The 19646-nt window shown below is 41.0% G+C and overlaps 1 long non-coding RNA gene across 1 annotated transcript; it reads right to left on the reverse strand.

Annotated features, from left to right (window-relative positions):
- Positions 1 to 4487: 4487 nt before the first annotated feature.
- On the reverse strand, positions 4488 to 7282 carry LOC138848347 (uncharacterized). Its single transcript, XR_011386121.1, has 2 exons — positions 6787 to 7282; positions 4488 to 5887 (listed from the first exon to the last, which is right to left on the reverse strand). It is a non-coding gene; the product is annotated as an uncharacterized lncRNA (long non-coding RNA).
- Positions 7283 to 19646: the final 12364 nt, after the last annotated feature.

Genomic DNA, 19646 nt, shown 5'->3' on the forward strand with positions numbered 1-19646 from the left:
CAATTAGCGTTTGCCAGCTGCAAACAAAAACGTACATGCTAAAATGCATTCAAAACCGTAAAGTCCATAGAGAATGTCCAGAAAACACAAACAAACACAGAGGCTGTAGCAAGATCTGGGATTGAGATAGCCACAACACACCAGATAGTTTTGTTTTTATCCAGAGTATCTGGAAAAATTGTTGTAGTATCCCGGGGAAATTTAACCAGATATCACCGTGAAAGTGGTTTTGGAGAAAAGCACAATCTTCGTGTCGGCAAATGCATCCAATGTCATGTTTACAGAAAGAAATATCATGTTTTCTCAGGTTTCTGAAGCTTTCTTCCTAGAAAACTCGAATGTGTGGCGTATTAGACTCCAGGTGGAACCAATTAGCGTTTGCCAGCTGAAAACAAAAACTTACATGCTAAAATGCATTCAAAACCGTAAAGTCCATAGAGAATGTCCAGAAAACACAAACAAACACAGAGGCTGTAGCAAGATCTGGGATTGAGATAGTCACAACACACCAGATAGTTTTGTTTTCATCCAGGAGTATCTGGACAATTGTTGTGGATTTCGGGTGAAATTTAACCAAAAATCACCGTGAAAGTGGTTTTGGAGAAAAGCACAATCTTCCTGTGCGGCAAATGAATCCAATGTCATGTTTACAGAAAGAAATATCATGTTTTCTCAGGTTTCTGAAGCTTTCTTCCTAGAAAACTCGAATGTGTGGCGTATTAGACTCCAGGTGGAACCAATTAGCGTTTGCCAGCTGCAAACAAAAACTTACATGCTAAAATGCATTCAAAACCGTAAAGTCCATAGAGAATGTCCAGAAAACACAAACAAACACAGAGGCTTTAGCAAGATCTGGGATTGAGATAGCCACAACACACCAGATAGTTTTGTTTTCATCCAGGAGTATCTGGACAATTGTAGTGGATTTCGGGTGAAATTCAAACAACAATCACGGTGAAAGTGGTTTTGGAGAAAACACAATCTTCCTGTGCGGCAAATGCATCCAATGTCAAGTTTAAAGAAAGAAATATCATGTTTTCTCAGGTTTCTGAAGCTTTCTTCCTAGAAAACTCGAATGTGTGGCGTATTAGACTCCAGGTGGAACCAATTAGCGTTTGCCAGCTGCAAACAAAAACTTACATGCTAAAATGCATTCAAAACCGTAAAGTCCATAGAGAATGTCCAGAAAACACAAACAAACACAGAGGCTGTAGCAAGATCTGGGATTGAGATAGCCACAACACACCAGATAGTTTTGTTTTCTTCCAGGAGTATCTGGACAATTGTTGTGGATTTCTGGTGAAATTTAACCAAAAATATCCGTGAAAGTGGTTTTGGAGAAAAGCGCAATCTTCCTGTGCGGCAAATGCATCCAATGTCATGTTTACAGAAAGAAATATCATGTTTTCTCAGGTTTCTGAAGCTTTCTTCCTAGAAAACTCGAATGTGTGGCGTATTAGACTCCAGGTGGAACCAATTAGCGTTTGCCAGCTGCAAACAAAAACTTACATGCTAAAATGCATTCAAAACCGTAAAGTCCATAGAGAATGTCCAGAAAACAGAAACAAACACAGAGGCTGTAGCAAGATCTGGGATTGAGATAGCCACAACACACCAGACAGTTTTGTTTTCATCCAGGAGTATCTGGACAATTGTTGTGGATTTCGGGTGAAATTTAACGAAAAATCACGGTGAAAGTGGTTTTGGAGAAAAGCACAATCTTCGTGTCGGCAAATGCATTCAATGTCATGTTTACAGAAAGAAATATCAGGTTTTCTCAGGTTTCTGGAGCTCTCTTCCTAGAAAACTCGAATGTGTGGCGTATTAGACTCCAGGTGGAACCAATTAGCGTTTGCCAGCTGAAAACAAAAACTTACATGCTAAAGTGCATTTAAAACCGTAAAGTCCATAGAGAATTCCAGGAAACACAAGCAAACACTGAGGCTGTAGCAAGATCTGGGATTGAGATAGCCACAACACACCAGATAGTTTTGTTTTCATCCAGGAGTATCTGACAATTGTTGTGGATTTCGGGTGAAATTTAACCAAAAATCACCGTGAAAGTGGTTTTGGAGAAAAGCACAATCTTCCTGTGCGGCAAATGCATCCAATGTCATGTTTACAGAAAGAAATATCATGTTTTCTCAGGTTTCTGAAGCTTTCTTCCTAGAAAACTCGAATGTGTGGCGTATTAGACTCCAGGTGGAACCAATTAGCGTTTGCCAGCTGCAAACAAAAACTTACATGCTGAAATGCATTCAAAACCGTAAAGTCCATAGAGAATGTCCAGAAAACACAAACAAACACAGAGGCTGTAGCAAGATCTGGGATTGAGATAGCCACAACACACCAGATAGTTTTGTTTTCATCCAGAGTATCTGGACAAATTGTTGTAATATCCCGGGGAAATTTAACCAGAAATCACGGTAAAAGTGGTTTTGGAGAAAAGCACAATCTTCGTGTCGGCAAATGCATCCAATGTCATGTTTACAGAAAGAAATATCATGTTTTCTCAGGTTTCTGAAGCTTTCTTCCTAGAAAACTCGAATGTGTGGCGTATTAGACTCCAGGTGGAACCAATTAGCGTTTGCCAGCTGCAAACAAAAACTTACATGCTAAAATGCATTCAGAACCGTAAAGTCCATAGAGAATGTCCAGAAAACACAAACAAACACAGAGGCTCTAGAAAGATCTGGGATTGAGATAGCCACAACACACCAGATAGTTTTGTTTTCATCCAGAGTATCTGGACAATTGTTGTGGATTTCGGATGAAATTTAACGAAAAATCACGCTGAAAGTGGTTTTAGAGAAAAGCACAATCTTCGTGTTCGGCAAATGCATCCAATGTCATGTTTACAGAAAGAAATATCATGTTTTCTCAGGTTTCTGAAGCTTTCTTCCTAGAAAACTCGAATGTGTGGCGTATTAGACTCCAGGTGGAACCAATTAGCGTTTGCCAGCTGCAAACAAAAACTTACATGCTAAAATGCATTCAAAACCGTAAAGTCCATAGAGAATGTCCAGAAAACACAAACAAACACAGAGGCTGTAGCAAGATCTGGGATTGAGATAGCCACAACACACCAGATAGTTTTGTTTTCATCCAGGAGTATCTGGACAATTGTTGTGGATTTCGGGTGAAATTTAACCAAAAATCACCGTGAAAGTGGTTTTGGAGAAAAGCACCATCTTCCTGTGCGGCAAATGCATCCAATGTCATGTTTACAGAAAGAAATATCATGTTTTCTCAGGTTTCTGAAGCTTTCTTCCTAGAAAACTCGAATGTGTGGCGTATTAGACTCCAGGTGGAACCAATTAGCGTTTGCCAGCTGCAAACAAAAACGTACATGCTAAAATGCATTCAAAACCGTAAAGTCCATAGAGAATGTCCAGAAAACACAAACAAACACAGAGGCTGTAGCAAGATCTGGGATTGAGATAGCCACAACACACCAGATAGTTTTGTTTTTATCCAGAGTATCTGGAAAAATTGTTGTAGTATCCCGGGGAAATTTAACCAGATATCACCGTGAAAGTGGTTTTGGAGAAAAGCACAATCTTCGTGTCGGCAAATGCATCCAATGTCATGTTTACAGAAAGAAATATCATGTTTTCTCAGGTTTCTGAAGCTTTCTTCCTAGAAAACTCGAATGTGTGGCGTATTAGACTCCAGGTGGAACCAATTAGCGTTTGCCAGCTGCAAACAAAAACTTACATGCTAAAATGCATTCAAAACCGTAAAGTCCATAGAGAATGTCCAGAAAACACAAACAAACACAGAGGCTGTAGCAAGATCTGGGATTGAGATAGTCACAACACACCAGATAGTTTTGTTTTCATCCAGGAGTATCTGGACAATTGTTGTGGATTTCGGGTGAAATTTAACCAAAAATCACCGTGAAAGTGGTTTTGGAGAAAAGCACAATCTTCCTGTGCGGCAAATGAATCCAATGTCATGTTTACAGAAAGAAATATCATGTTTTCTCAGGTTTCTGAAGCTTTCTTCCTAGAAAACTCGAATGTGTGGCGTATTAGACTCCAGGTGGAACCAATTAGCGTTTGCCAGCTGCAAACAAAAACTTACATGCTAAAATGCATTCAAAACCGTAAAGTCCATAGAGAATGTCCAGAAAACACAAACACACACAGAGGCTTTAGCAAGATCTGGGATTGAGATAGCCACAACACACCAGATAGTTTTGTTTTCATCCAGAGTATCTGGACAAAATGTTGTAGTATCCCGGTGAAATTTAATGAAAAATCACCGTGAAAGTGGTTTTGGAGAAAAGCACAATCTTCCTGTGCGGCAAATGCATCCAATGTCATGTTTACAGAAAGAAATATCATGTTTTCTCAGGTTTCTGAAGCTTTCTTCCTAGAAAACTCGAATGTGTGAATATTAGACTCCAGGTGTGTCCCTTCCCGCGGGACAGCAACTGGGGCCGAGCACCTAGAAGGAGAAATGAAAGGGACAGGAGACACAAGGATGGCAGCAAGACAGGTGCCGATCAAGCTGCGACTTTATTTTTCAACCACACACTTATATATCATCGAGGCAGGGTATCGGGAGGGGGAAGGAGGGGGTCTTATCTTGTAGCTGCAATGCTAATGCAAGTAGGGGAAAGGTTACAAGGCCTTAAGGCACAAGGTCACACAAGATTGCGTTATCAGTACTATCAGGTCTGGCCTGTCCAGCCCTGTCTCTCAACTAAGAGGTCACATGCTGCGTGGTCCCCGACATATCCCCCTTTCTTATCAATTAAACAGAAATGGCTACCGGTTAGGCCAAGCATGATGAGCGAGCAGTGCCTGTCTTAGGAATCGACCCGGGGCTCCATCACCTCTTACCCGTCATTGGATATCCTTGCCAGTCCCCAAGGACTCCTGTCTTAGGTGGGTGAGGTTCCGGGAAGGTGCCCGTCATTGGCTTACTGCTCATTTTATTGATAGGCCTGGGGCCCTTCCTGGGCTCCCGACTGGGGCAGCAGCAGACCGAAGGGGAGAGTCAGTTGTTGGAGGGACTGTGACCTCACTGGCCAGACTTCACCGGCCAGAGAGAGAGATAACGTTTTCCATGGGATCTTCCATGGCCAGACTTTGGTAATGTATTTGAATTGGTCTGGCTGCTAAATTATCTACTTGTTGTCTGATAAAGGTCATCAGCCTATTGAGGAGACAAGGACCTATAGATAGCACAACAAGCAACCCAACAATGGGGCCTAAAAGCGGTAGCAAATAGGGAAGCAGTCCATTCCATCCAGTCCAAAAGGGATTTTCAGCCATGGCACGTCGACGACGCTCCAGATCTTCTTGAAGTGTCTTGATTTTATCACGAACAATGCCGGACTTGTTAGCATAAAAACAGCATTTTTCCTGTAAAGCCAAGCAAATACCTCCCCGTTCAGCAGTAAGCAAGTCTAAGCCTCTACGATTTTGTAGAACCACTTCCGCTAGGGAATCAATTTGATCTTGAAGGTCCTGAATGGTGGTGGATAGGGTCTGCACATCATTAATAAGTTGTTGGGACAATTCTCTATATTTGTGGACCGCGATTCCTAGTCCTGTGGATCTATTATGCCCCCTGAGCAGGTACAAGGGTGATGCTGTTGAAGGTATTTTTGAATGCCCTGAGGGTTGTCAAGCCCTGCAAAGACTGGTGGAGCCCAATGGATGGTGTAGATTGCCATCATCAGGAGAGCAAGGCTGAGGGCCATTGTATTAGGGCCCTTTGGAGGGGTTAATCAGTGAGCCCTCAGGAAATGTAGCAGGGGAGGAGAGAATAGAGAGAAGATAAGATACTCAAATAGCAACAATGGCAACAATTCCAGCAATAATAAGGAGTCCTGTAATGAGTCCCAGTAGCGTCCAGCCAGGTCGTTTCATTCCTGTGGATTGTAGGGAATTCCTGTAATGTGGTTAATATGGAGCGCCTCACAAAATTGTTTAAACTTAGTGCTGACATAAGCAGGACCATTGTCTGTCTTAATCTTAACAGGTTTTCCCAGTACAGAAAGAGCTGTGATAAGGTGCGAGATAACATCCTTAGCAGCTTCTCCTGTGTGGGGGGAGGCAAAGACAAAGCCACTATAGGTGTCTATAGAGACATGGAGATACTTTAGTTTGCCAAATTTTGGGAAGTGTGTGACATCCATTTGCCACAGTTGATTAGGGAGAAGACCACGCGGATTGACTCCCAAATGCGGTACAGGTTGGCTTGTAACACATGAGGGGCATTTTTTGACTATTTCACGAGCCTGTTCTCGTGAAATTTTACAAAACAAACGGAGAGATTGAGCACTTAAGTGATGCAACCTATGCAAGTTTTGAGCTTCCTGTACTGATCCCACAATTATGGGGAAGGTAAGCCTTGTAGCAGCATCTGTCTGGGCATTACCTTCTGAGTTCTGAGCTTTCTGCACTGATCCCACAGTTGTGGGGAAGGTAAGCCTTGTAGCAGCATCTGTCTGGGCATTACCTTCTGAGTTCTGAGCTTCCTGCACTGATCCCACAGTTGTGGGGAAGGTAAGCCTTGTAGCAGCATCTGTCTGGGCATTACCTTCTGAGTTCTGAGCTTCCTGCACTGATCCCACAGTTGTGGGGAAGGTAAGCCTTGTAGCAGCATCTGCCTGGGCATTACCTTCTGAGTTCTGAGCTTTCTGCACACTCAAAAAATGCCTTTAGATCCTTATTTTTAACCCGAACTCCTCGTGTCTTGAGGGCCTCCCTGAGACCCGAAATGAACATTTCCCGTGACGATAATGCCTGTCCCATGGCTGTCACTTACCTTGCGCCGTCTTCACTCCGCAGCGTCGACCGATGCTAATGATCTCGGGTGGGCAGTTCCGAGCCGGTCGCACAATCACTTGGATCCAAGTTTTCCTCCTGGAAGGCGGCGTTCCTCCAATCTTACAGGCACTCGAACCCCAAGGGCCGCACTCGAGCCCCACGTTGGGCGCCAGTTGTCCCGTCCCGCGGGACAGCAACTGGGGCCGAGCACCTAGAAAAAGAAATGAAAGGGACAGGAGACACAAGGATGGCAGCAAGACAGGTGCCGATCAAGCTGCGACTTTATTTTTCAACCACACACTTATATACCATCGAGGCAGGGTATCGGGAGGGGGAAGGAGGGGGGCTTATCTTGTAGCTGCAATGCTAATGCAAGTAGGGGAAAGGTTACAAGGCCTTAAGGCACAAGGTCACACAAGATTGCGTTATCAGTACTGTCAGGTCTGGCCTGTCCAGCCCTGTCTCTCAACTAAGAGGTCACATGCTGCGTGGTCCCCGACACAGGTGGAACCAATTAGCGTTTGACAGCTGAAAACAAAAACTTACATGCTAAAATGCATTCAAAACCGTAAAGTCCATAGAGAATGTCCAGAAAACACAAACAAACACAGAGGCTGTAGCAAGATCTGGGATTGAGATAGCCACAACACACCAGATAGTTTTGTTTTCATCCAGGAGTATCTGGACAATTGTTGTGGATTTCGGGTGAAATTTAACCAAAAATCACCGTGAAAGTGGTTTTGGAGAAAAGCACAATCTTCCTGTGCGGCAAATGCATCCAATGTCATGTTTACAGAAAGAAATATCATGTTTTCTCAGGTTTCTGAAGCTTTCTTCCTAGAAAACTCGAATGTGTGGCGTATTAGACTCCAGGTGGAACCAATTAGCGTTTGCCAGCTGCAAACAAAAACATACATGCTGAAATGCATGCAAAACCGTAAAGTCCATAGAGAATGTCCAGAAAACACAAACAAACACAGAGGCTGTAGCAAGATCTGGGATTGAGATAGCCACAACACACCAGATAGTTTCGTTTTCATCCAGGAGTATCTGGACAATTGCTGTGGATTTCGGGTGAAATTTAACCAAAAATCACCGTGAAAGTGGTTTTGGAGAAAAGCACAATCTTCCCGTTTGGCAAATGCATCCAATGTCATGTTTACAGAAAGAAATATCATGTTTTCTCAGGTTTCTGAAGCTTTCTTCCTAGAAAACTCGAATGTGTGGCGTATTACACTCCAGGTGGAACCAATTAGCGTTTGCCAGCTGCAAACAAAAACGTACATGCTGAAATGCATTCAAAACCGTAAAGTCCATAGAGAATGTCCAGAAAACACAAACAAACACAGAGGCTGTAGCAAGATCTGGGATTGAGATAGCCACAACACACCAGATAGTTTTGTTTTCATCCAGAGTATCTGGACAAAATGTTGTAGTATCCCGGTGAAATTTAACCAAAAATCACGGTGAAAGTGGTTTTGGAGAAAAGCACAATCTTCCTGTGCGGCAAATGCATCCAATGTCATGTTTACAGAAAGAAATATCATGTTTTCTCTGGTTTCTGAAGCTTTCTTCCTAGAAAACTCGAATGTGTGGCGTATTAGACTCCAGGTGGAACCAATTAGCGTTTGCCAGCTGCAAACAAAAACTTACATGCTAAAATGCATTCAAAACCGTAAAGTCCATAGAGAATGTCCAGAAAACACAAACAAACACAGAGGCTGTAGCAAGATCTGGGATTGAGATAGCCACAACATACCAGATAGTTTTGTTTTCATCCAGGAGTATCTGGACAAATTGTTGTGGATTTCGGGTGAAATTTAACCAAAAATCACCGTGAAAGTGGTTTTGGAGAAAAGCACAATCTTCCTGTTCGGCAAATACATCCAATGTCATGTTTACAGAAAGAAATATCATGTTTTCTCAGGTTTCTGAAGCGTTCTTCCTAGAAAACTCGAATGTGTGGCGTATTAGACTCCAGGTGGAACCAATTAGCGTTTGCCAGCTGAAAACAAAAACTTACATGCTAAAATGCATTCAAAACCGTAAAGTCCATAGAGAATGTCCAGAAAACACAAACAAACACAGAGGCTGTAGCAAGATCTGGGATTGAGATAGTCACAACACACCAGATAGTTTTGTTTTCATCCAGGAGTATCTGGACAATTGTTGTGGATTTCGGGTGAAATTTAACCAAAAATCACGGTGAAAGTGGTTTTGGAGAAAAGCACAATCTTCCTGTTCGGCAAATGCATCCAATGTCATGTTTACAGAAAGAAATATCATGTTTTCTCAGGTTTCTGAAGCTTTCTTCCTAGAAAACTCGAATGTGTGGCGTATTAGACTCCAGGTGGAACCAATTTGCGTTTGCCAGCTGAAAACAAAATCTTACATGCTAAAATGCATTCAAAACCGTAAAGTCCATAGAGAATGTCCAGAAAACACAAACACACACAGAGGCTGTAGCAAGATCTGGGATTGAGATAGCCACAACACACCAGATAGTTTTGTTTTCATCCAGGAGTATCTGGACAATTGCTGTGGATTTCGGGTGAAATTTAACCAAAAATCACCGTGAAAGTGGTTTTGGAGAAAAGCACAATCTTCCCGTTTGGCAAATGCATCCAATGTCATGTTTACAGAAAGAAATATCATGTTTTCTCAGGTTTCTGAAGCTTTCTTCCTAGAAAACTCGAATGTGTGGCGTATTAGACTCCAGGTGGAACCAATTCGCGTTTGCCAGCTGCAAACAAAAACTTACATGCTGAAATGCATTCAAAACCGTAAAGTCCATAGAGAATGTCCAGAAAACACAAACAAACACAGAGGCTGTAGCAAGATCTGGGATTGAGATAGCCACCACACACCAGATAGTTTTGTTTTCATCCAGAGTATCTGGACAAAATGTTGTAGTATCCCGGTGAAATTTAACCAAAAATCACGGTGAAAGTGGTTTTGGAGAAAAGCACAATCTTCCTGTTCGGCAAATGCATCCAATGTCATGTTTACAGAAAGAAATATCATGTTTTCTCAGGTTTCTGAAGCTTTCTTCCTAGAAAACTCGAATGTGTGGCGTATTAGACTCCAGGTGGAACCAATTAGCGTTTGCCAGCTGAAAACAAAAACTTACATGCTAAAATGCATTCAAAACCGTAAAGTCCATAGAGAATGTCCAGAAAACACAAACAAACACAGAGGCTGTAGCAAGATCTGGGATTGAGATAGCCACAACATACCAGATAGTTTTGTTTTCATCCAGGAGTATCTGGACAAATTGTTGTGGATTTCGGGTGAAATTTAACCAAAAATCACCGTGAAAGTGGTTTTGGAGAAAAGCACAATCTTCCTGTTCGGCAAATGCATCCAATGTCATGTTTACAGAAAGAAATATCATGTTTTCTCAGGTTTCTGAAGCTTTCTTCCTAGAAAACTCGAATGTGTGGCGTATTAGACTCCAGGTGGAACCAATTAGCGTTTGCCAGCTGCAAACAAAAACTTACATGCTAAAATGCATTCAAAACCGTAAAGTCCATAGAGAATGTCCAGAAAACACAAACAAACACAGAGGCTGTAGCAAGATCTGGGATTGAGATAGCCACAACACACCAGATAGTTTTGTTTTCTTCCAGAGTATCTGGACAAATTGTTGTAGTATCCCGGTGAAATTTAACGAAAAATCACCGTGAAAGTGGTTTTGGAGAAAAGCACAATCTTCCTGTGTGGCAAATGCATCCAATGTCAAGTTTACAGAAAGAAATATCATGTTTTCTCAGGTTTCTGAAGCTTTCTTCCTAGAAAACTCGAATGTGTGGCGTATTAGACTCCAGGTGGAACCAATTAGCGTTTGCCAGCTGAAAAAATAAACTTACATGCTAAAATGCATTCAAAACCGTAAAGTCCATAGAGAATGTCCAGAAAACACAAACAAACACAGAGGCTGTAGCAAGATCTGGGATTGAGATAGCCACAACATACCAGATAGTTTTGTTTTCATCCAGGAGTATCTGGACAAATTGTTGTGGATTTCGGGTGAAATTTAACCAAAAATCACCGTGAAAGTGGTTTTGGAGAAAAGCACAATCTTCCTGTGCGGCAAATACATCCAATGTCATGTTTACAGAAAGAAATATCATGTTTTCTCAGGTTTCTGAAGCTTTCTTCCTAGAAAACTCGAATGTGTGGCGTATTAGACTCCAGGTGGAACCAATTAGCGTTTGCCAGCTGAAAACAAAAACTTACATGCTAAAATGCATTCAAAACCGTAAAGTCCATAGAGAATGTCCAGAAAACACAAACAAACACAGAGGCTGTAGCAAGATCTGGGATTGAGATAGCCACAACACACCAGATAGTTTTGTTTTCATCCAGGAGTATCTGGACAAATTGTTGTGGATTTCTGGTGAAATTTAACTAAAAATCACGGTGAAAGTGGTTTTAGAGAAAAGCACAATCTTCCTGTGCGGCAAATGCATCCAATGTCATGTTTCCAGAAAGAAATATCATGTTTTCTCAGGTTTCTGAAGCTTTCTTCCTAGAAAACTCGAATGTGTGGCGTATTACACTCCAGGTGGAACCAATTAGCGTTTGCCAGCTGAAAACAAAAACTTACATGCTAAAATGCATTCAAAACCGTAAAGTCCATAAAGAATGTCCAGAAAACACAAACAAACACAGAGGCTGTAGCAAGATCTGGGATTGAGATAGCCACAACACACCAGATAGTTTTGTTTTCATCCAGAGTATCTGGACAAATTGTTGTGGATTTCGGGTGAAATTTAACCAAAAATCACCGTGAAAGTGGTTTTGGAGAAAAGCAAAAACTTCCTGTGCGGCAAATGCATCCAATGTCATGTTTACAGAAAGAAATATCAGGTTTTCTCAGGTTTCTGGAGCTCTCTTCCTAGAAAACTCGAATGTGTGGCGTATTAGACTCCAGGTGGAACCAATTAGCGTTTGCCAGCTGAAAACAAAAACTTACATGCTAAAGTGCATTTAAAACCGTAAAGTCCATAGAGAATTCCAGGAAACACAAGCAAACACTGAGGCTGTAGCAAGATCTGGGATTGAGATAGCCACAACACACCAGATAGTTTTGTTTTCATCCAGGAGTATCTGACAATTGTTGTGGATTTCGGGTGAAATTTAACCAAAAATCACCGTGAAAGTGGTTTTGGAGAAAAGCACAATCTTCCTGTTCGGCAAATGCATCCAATGTCATGTTTACAGAAAGAAATATCATGTTTTCTCAGGTTTCTGAAGCTTTCTTCCTAGAAAACTCGAATGTGTGGCGTATTAGACTCCAGGTGGAACCAATTAGCGTTTGCCAGCTGCAAACAAAAACTTACATGCTGAAATGCATTCAAAACCGTAAAGTCCATAGAGAATGTCCAGAAAACACAAACAAACACAGAGGCTGTAGCAAGATCTGGGATTGAGATAGCCACAACACACCAGATAGTTTTGTTTTCATCCAGAGTATCTGGACAAATTGTTGTGGATTTCGGGTGAAATTTAACTAAAAATCACCGTGAAAGTGGTTTTGGAGAAAAGCACAATCTTCCTGTGCGGCAAATGCATCCAATGTCATGTTTACAGAAAGAAATATCATGTTTTCTCAGGTTTCTGAAGCTTTCTTCCTAGAAAACTCGAATGGGTGGCGTATTAGACTCCAGGTGGAACCAATTAGCGTTTGCCAGCTGCAAACAAAAACTTACATGCTAAAATGCCTTCAAAACCGTAAAGTCCATAGAGAATGTCCAGAAAACACAAACAAACACAGAGGCTGTAGCAAGATCTGGGATTGAGATCGCTACAACACACCAGATAGTTTTGTTTTCATCCAGGAGTATCTGGACAATTGTTGTGGATTTCGGGTGAAATTTAACCCAAAATCACGCTGAAAGTGGTTTTGGAGAAAAGCACAATCTTCCTGTTCGGCAAATGCATCCAATGTCATGTTTACAGAAAGAAATATCATGTTTTCTCAGGTTTCTGAAGCTTTCTTCCTAGAAAACTCGAATGTGTGGTGTATTAGACTCCAGGTGGAACCAATTAGCGTTTGCCAGCTGCAAAGAAAAACGTACATGCTAAAATGCATTCAAAACCGTAAAGTCCATAGAGAATGTCCAGAAAACACAAACAAACACAGAGGCTGTAGCAAGATCTGGGATTGAGATAGCCACAACACACCAGATAGTTTTGTTTTCATCCAGGAGTATCTGGACAATTGTTGTGGATTTCGGGTGAAATTTAACCAACAATCACCGTGAAAGTGGTTTTGGAGAAAAGCACAATCTTCCTGTTCGGCAAATGCATCCAATGTCATGTTTACAGAAAGAAATATCATGTTTTCTCAGGTTTCTGAAGCTTTCTTGCTGTAAAACTCGAATGTGTGGCGTATAGACTCCAGGTGGAACCAATTAGCGTTTGCCAGCTGAAAACAAAAACTTACATGCTAAAATGCATTCAAAACCGTAAAGTCCATAGAGAATGTCCAGAAAACACAAACAAACACAGAGGCTGTAGCAAGATCTGGGATTGAGATAGCCACAACACACCAGATAGTTTTGTTTTCATCCAGGAGTATCTGGACCATTGTTGTGGATTTCGGGTGAAATTTAACCAAAAATCACCGTGAAAGTGGTTTTGGAGAAAAGCACAATCTTCCTGTGCGGCAAATGCATCCAATGTCATGTTTACAGAAAGAAATATCATGTTTTCTCAGGTTTCTGAAGCTTTCTTCCTAGAAAACTCGAATGTGTGGCGTATTAGACTCCAGGTGGAACCAATTAGCGTTTGCCAGCTGCAAACAAAAACTTACATGCTGAAATGCATTCAAAACCGTAAAGTCCATAGAGAATGTCCAGAAAACACAAACAAACACAGAGGCTGTAGCAAGATCTGGGATTGAGATAGCCACAACACACCAGATAGTTTTGTTTTCATCCAGAGTATCTGGACAAATTGTTGTAATATCCCGGGGAAATTTAACCAGAAATCACGGTAAAAGTGGTTTTGGAGAAAAGCACAATCTTCGTGTCGGCAAATGCATCCAATGTCATGTTTACAGAAAGAAATATCATGTTTTCTCAGGTTTCTGAAGCTTTCTTCCTAGAAAACTCGAATGTGTGGCGTATTAGACTCCAGGTGGAACCAATTAGCGTTTGCCAGCTGCAAACAAAAACTTACATGCTAAAATGCATTCAGAACCGTAAAGTCCATAGAGAATGTCCAGAAAACACAAACAAACACAGAGGCTCTAGAAAGATCTGGGATTGAGATAGCCACAACACACCAGATAGTTTTGTTTTCATCCAGAGTATCTGGACAATTGTTGTGGATTTCGGGTGAAATTTAACCAACAATCACCGTGAAAGTGGTTTTGGAGAAAAGCACAATCTTCCTGTACGGCAAATGCATCCAATGTCATGTTTACAGAAAGAAATATCATGTTTTCTCAGGTTTCTGAAGCTTTCTTGCTGTAAAACTCGAATGTGTGGCGTATAGACTCCAGGTGGAACCAATTAGCGTTTGCCAGCTGAAAACAAAAACTTACATGCTAAAATGCATTCAAAACCGTAAAGTCCATAGAGAATGTCCAGAAAACACAAACAAACACAGAGGCTGTAGCAAGATCTGGGATTGAGATAGCCACAACACACCAGATAGTTTTGTTTTCATCCAGGAGTATCTGGACCATTGTTGTGGATTTCGGGTGAAATTTAACCAAAAATCACCGTGAAAGTGGTTTTGGAGAAAAGCACAATCTTCCTGTGCGGCAAATGCATCCAATGTCATGTTTACAGAAAGAAATATCATGTTTTCTCAGGTTTCTGAAGCTTTCTTCCTAGAAAACTCGAATGTGTGGCGTATTAGACTCCAGGTGGAACCAATTAGCGTTTGCCAGCTGCAAACAAAAACTTACATGCTGAAATGCATTCAAAACCGTAAAGTCCATAGAGAATGTCCAGAAAACACAAACAAACACAGAGGCTGTAGCAAGATCTGGGATTGAGATAGCCACAACACACCAGATAGTTTTGTTTTCATCCAGAGTATCTGGACAAATTGTTGTAATATCCCGGGGAAATTTAACCAGAAATCACGGTAAAAGTGGTTTTGGAGAAAAGCACAATCTTCGTGTCGGCAAATGCATCCAATGTCATGTTTACAGAAAGAAATATCATGTTTTCTCAGGTTTCTGAAGCTTTCTTCCTAGAAAACTCGAATGTGTGGCGTATTAGACTCCAGGTGGAACCAATTAGCGTTTGCCAGCTGCAAACAAAAACTTACATGCTAAAATGCATTCAGAACCGTAAAGTCCATAGAGAATGTCCAGAAAACACAAACAAACACAGAGGCTCTAGAAAGATCTGGGATTGAGATAGCCACAACACACCAGATAGTTTTGTTTTCATCCAGAGTATCTGGACAATTGTTGTGGATTTCGGATGAAATTTAACGAAAAATCACGCTGAAAGTGGTTTTAGAGAAAAGCACAATCTTCGTGTTCGGCAAATGCATCCAATGTCATGTTTACAGAAAGAAATATCATGTTTTCTCAGGTTTCTGAAGCTTTCTTCCTAGAAAACTCGAATGTGTGGCGTATTAGACTCCAGGTGGAACCAATTAGCGTTTGCCAGCTGCAAACAAAAACTTACATGCTAAAATGCATTCAAAACCGTAAAGTCCATAGAGAATGTCCAGAAAACACAAACAAACACAGAGGCTGTAGCAAGATCTGGGATTGAGATAGCCACAACACACCAGATAGTTTTGTTTTCATCCAGGAGTATCTGGACAATTGTTGTGGATTTCGGGTGAAATTTAACCAAAAATCACCGTGAAAGTGGTTTTGGAGAAAAGCACCATCTTCCTGTGCGGCAAATGCATCCAATGTCATGTTTACAGAAAGAAATATCATGTTTTCTCAGGTTTCTGAAGCTTTCTTCCTAGAAAACTCGAATGTGTGGCGTATTAGACTCCAGGTGGAACCAATTAGCGTTTGCCAGCTGCAAACAAAAACGTACATGCTAAAATGCATTCAAAACCGTAAAGTCCATAGAGAATGTCCAGAAAACACAAACAAACACAGAGGCTGTAGCAAGATCTGGGATTGAGATAGCCACAACACACCAGATAGTTTTGTTTTTATCCAGAGTATCTGGAAAAATTGTTGTAGTATCCCGGGGAAATTTAACCAGATATCACCGTGAAAGTGGTTTTGGAGAAAAGCACAATCTTCGTGTCGGCAAATGCATCCAATGTCATGTTTACAGAAAGAAATATCATGTTTTCTCAGGTTTCTGAAGCTTTCTTCCTAGAAAACTCGAATGTGTGGCGTATTAGACTCCAGGTGGAACCAATTAGCGTTTGCCAGCTGAAAACAAAAACTTACATGCTAAAATGCATTCAAAACCGTAAAGTCCATAGAGAATGTCCAGAAAACACAAACAAACACAGAGGCTGTAGCAAGATCTGGGATTGAGATAGTCACAACACACCAGATAGTTTTGTTTTCATCCAGGAGTATCTGGACAATTGTTGTGGATTTCGGGTGAAATTTAACCAAAAATCACCGTGAAAGTGGTTTTGGAGAAAAGCACAATCTTCCTGTGCGGCAAATGAATCCAATGTCATGTTTACAGAAAGAAATATCATGTTTTCTCAGGTTTCTGAAGCTTTCTTCCTAGAAAACTCGAATGTGTGGCGTATTAGACTCCAGGTGGAACCAATTAGCGTTTGCCAGCTGCAAACAAAAACTTACATGCTAAAATGCATTCAAAACCGTAAAGTCCATAGAGAATGTCCAGAAAACACAAACAAACACAGAGGCTTTAGCAAGATCTGGGATTGAGATAGCCACAACACACCAGATAGTTTTGTTTTCATCCAGGAGTATCTGGACAATTGTAGTGGATTTCGGGTGAAATTCAAACAACAATCACGGTGAAAGTGGTTTTGGAGAAAACACAATCTTCCTGTGCGGCAAATGCATCCAATGTCAAGTTTATAGAAAGAAATATCATGTTTTCTCAGGTTTCTGAAGCTTTCTTCCTAGAAAACTCGAATGTGTGGCGTATTAGACTCCAGGTGGAACCAATTAGCGTTTGCCAGCTGCAAACAAAAACTTACATGCTAAAATGCATTCAAAACCGTAAAGTCCATAGAGAATGTCCAGAAAACACAAACAAACACAGAGGCTGTAGCAAGATCTGGGATTGAGATAGCCACAACACACCAGATAGTTTTGTTTTCTTCCAGGAGTATCTGGACAATTGTTGTGGATTTCTGGTGAAATTTAACCAAAAATATCCGTGAAAGTGGTTTTGGAGAAAAGCGCAATCTTCCTGTGCGGCAAATGCATCCAATGTCATGTTTACAGAAAGAAATATCATGTTTTCTCAGGTTTCTGAAGCTTTCTTCCTAGAAAACTCGAATGTGTGGCGTATTAGACTCCAGGTGGAACCAATTAGCGTTTGCCAGCTGCAAACAAAAACTTACATGCTAAAATGCATTCAAAACCGTAAAGTCCATAGAGAATGTCCAGAAAACAGAAACAAACACAGAGGCTGTAGCAAGATCTGGGATTGAGATAGCCACAACACACCAGACAGTTTTGTTTTCATCCAGGAGTATCTGGACAATTGTTGTGGATTTCGGGTGAAATTTAACGAAAAATCACGGTGAAAGTGGTTTTGGAGAAAAGCACAATCTTCGTGTCGGCAAATGCATTCAATGTCATGTTTACAGAAAGAAATATCAGGTTTTCTCAGGTTTCTGGAGCTCTCTTCCTAGAAAACTCGAATGTGTGGCGTATTAGACTCCAGGTGGAACCAATTAGCGTTTGCCAGCTGAAAACAAAAACTTACATGCTAAAGTGCATTTAAAACCGTAAAGTCCATAGAGAATTCCAGGAAACACAAGCAAACACTGAGGCTGTAGCAAGATCTGGGATTGAGATAGCCACAACACACCAGATAGTTTTGTTTTCATCCAGGAGTATCTGACAATTGTTGTGGATTTCGGGTGAAATTTAACCAAAAATCACCGTGAAAGTGGTTTTGGAGAAAAGCACAATCTTCCTGTGCGGCAAATGCATCCAATGTCATGTTTACAGAAAGAAATATCATGTTTTCTCAGGTTTCTGAAGCTTTCTTCCTAGAAAACTCGAATGTGTGGCGTATTAGACTCCAGGTGGAACCAATTAGCGTTTGCCAGCTGCAAACAAAAACTTACATGCTGAAATGCATTCAAAACCGTAAAGTCCATAGAGAATGTCCAGAAAACACAAACAAACACAGAGGCTGTAGCAAGATCTGGGATTGAGATAGCCACAACACACCAGATAGTTTTGTTTTCATCCAGAGTATCTGGACAAATTGTTGTAATATCCCGGGGAAATTTAACCAGAAATCACGGTAAAAGTGGTTTTGGAGAAAAGCACAATCTTCGTGTCGGCAAATGCATCCAATGTCATGTTTACAGAAAGAAATATCATGTTTTCTCAGGTTTCTGAAGCTTTCTTCCTAGAAAACTCGAATGTGTGGCGTATTAGACTCCAGGTGGAACCAATTAGCGTTTGCCAGCTGCAAACAAAAACTTACATGCTAAAATGCATTCAGAACCGTAAAGTCCATAGAGAATGTCCAGAAAACACAAACAAACACAGAGGCTCTAGAAAGATCTGGGATTGAGATAGCCACAACACACCAGATAGTTTTGTTTTCATCCAGAGTATCTGGACAATTGTTGTGGATTTCGGATGAAATTTAACGAAAAATCACGCTGAAAGTGGTTTTAGAGAAAAGCACAATCTTCGTGTTCGGCAAATGCATCCAATGTCATGTTTACAGAAAGAAATATCATGTTTTCTCAGGTTTCTGAAGCTTTCTTCCTAGAAAACTCGAATGTGTGGCGTATTAGACTCCAGGTGGAACCAATTAGCGTTTGCCAGCTGCAAACAAAAACTTACATGCTAAAATGCATTCAAAACCGTAAAGTCCATAGAGAATGTCCAGAAAACACAAACAAACACAGAGGCTGTAGCAAGATCTGGGATTGAGATAGCCACAACACACCAGATAGTTTTGTTTTCATCCAGGAGTATCTGGACAATTGTTGTGGATTTCGGGTGAAATTTAACCAAAAATCACCGTGAAAGTGGTTTTGGAGAAAAGCACCATCTTCCTGTGCGGCAAATGCATCCAATGTCATGTTTACAGAAAGAAATATCATGTTTTCTCAGGTTTCTGAAGCTTTCTTCCTAGAAAACTCGAATGTGTGGCGTATTAGACTCCAGGTGGAACCAATTAGCGTTTGCCAGCTGCAAACAAAAACGTACATGCTAAAATGCATTCAAAACCGTAAAGTCCATAGAGAATGTCCAGAAAACACAAACAAACACAGAGGCTGTAGCAAGATCTGGGATTGAGATAGCCACAACACACCAGATAGTTTTGTTTTTATCCAGAGTATCTGGAAAAATTGTTGTAGTATCCCGGGGAAATTTAACCAGATATCACCGTGAAAGTGGTTTTGGAGAAAAGCACAATCTTCGTGTCGGCAAATGCATCCAATGTCATGTTTACAGAAAGAAATATCATGTTTTCTCAGGTTTCTGAAGCTTTCTTCCTAGAAAACTCGAATGTGTGGCGTATTAGACTCCAGGTGGAACCAATTAGCGTTTGCCAGCTGAAAACAAAAACTTACATGCTAAAATGCATTCAAAACCGTAAAGTCCATAGAGAATGTCCAGAAAACACAAACAAACACAGAGGCTGTAGCAAGATCTGGGATTGAGATAGTCACAACACACCAGATAGTTTTGTTTTCATCCAGGAGTATCTGGACAATTGT

Source organism: Oryctolagus cuniculus, unplaced genomic scaffold (genome assembly GCF_964237555.1).
Source record: "Oryctolagus cuniculus unplaced genomic scaffold, mOryCun1.1 SCAFFOLD_82, whole genome shotgun sequence".
Taxonomy (NCBI): Eukaryota; Metazoa; Chordata; class Mammalia; order Lagomorpha; family Leporidae; genus Oryctolagus; species Oryctolagus cuniculus.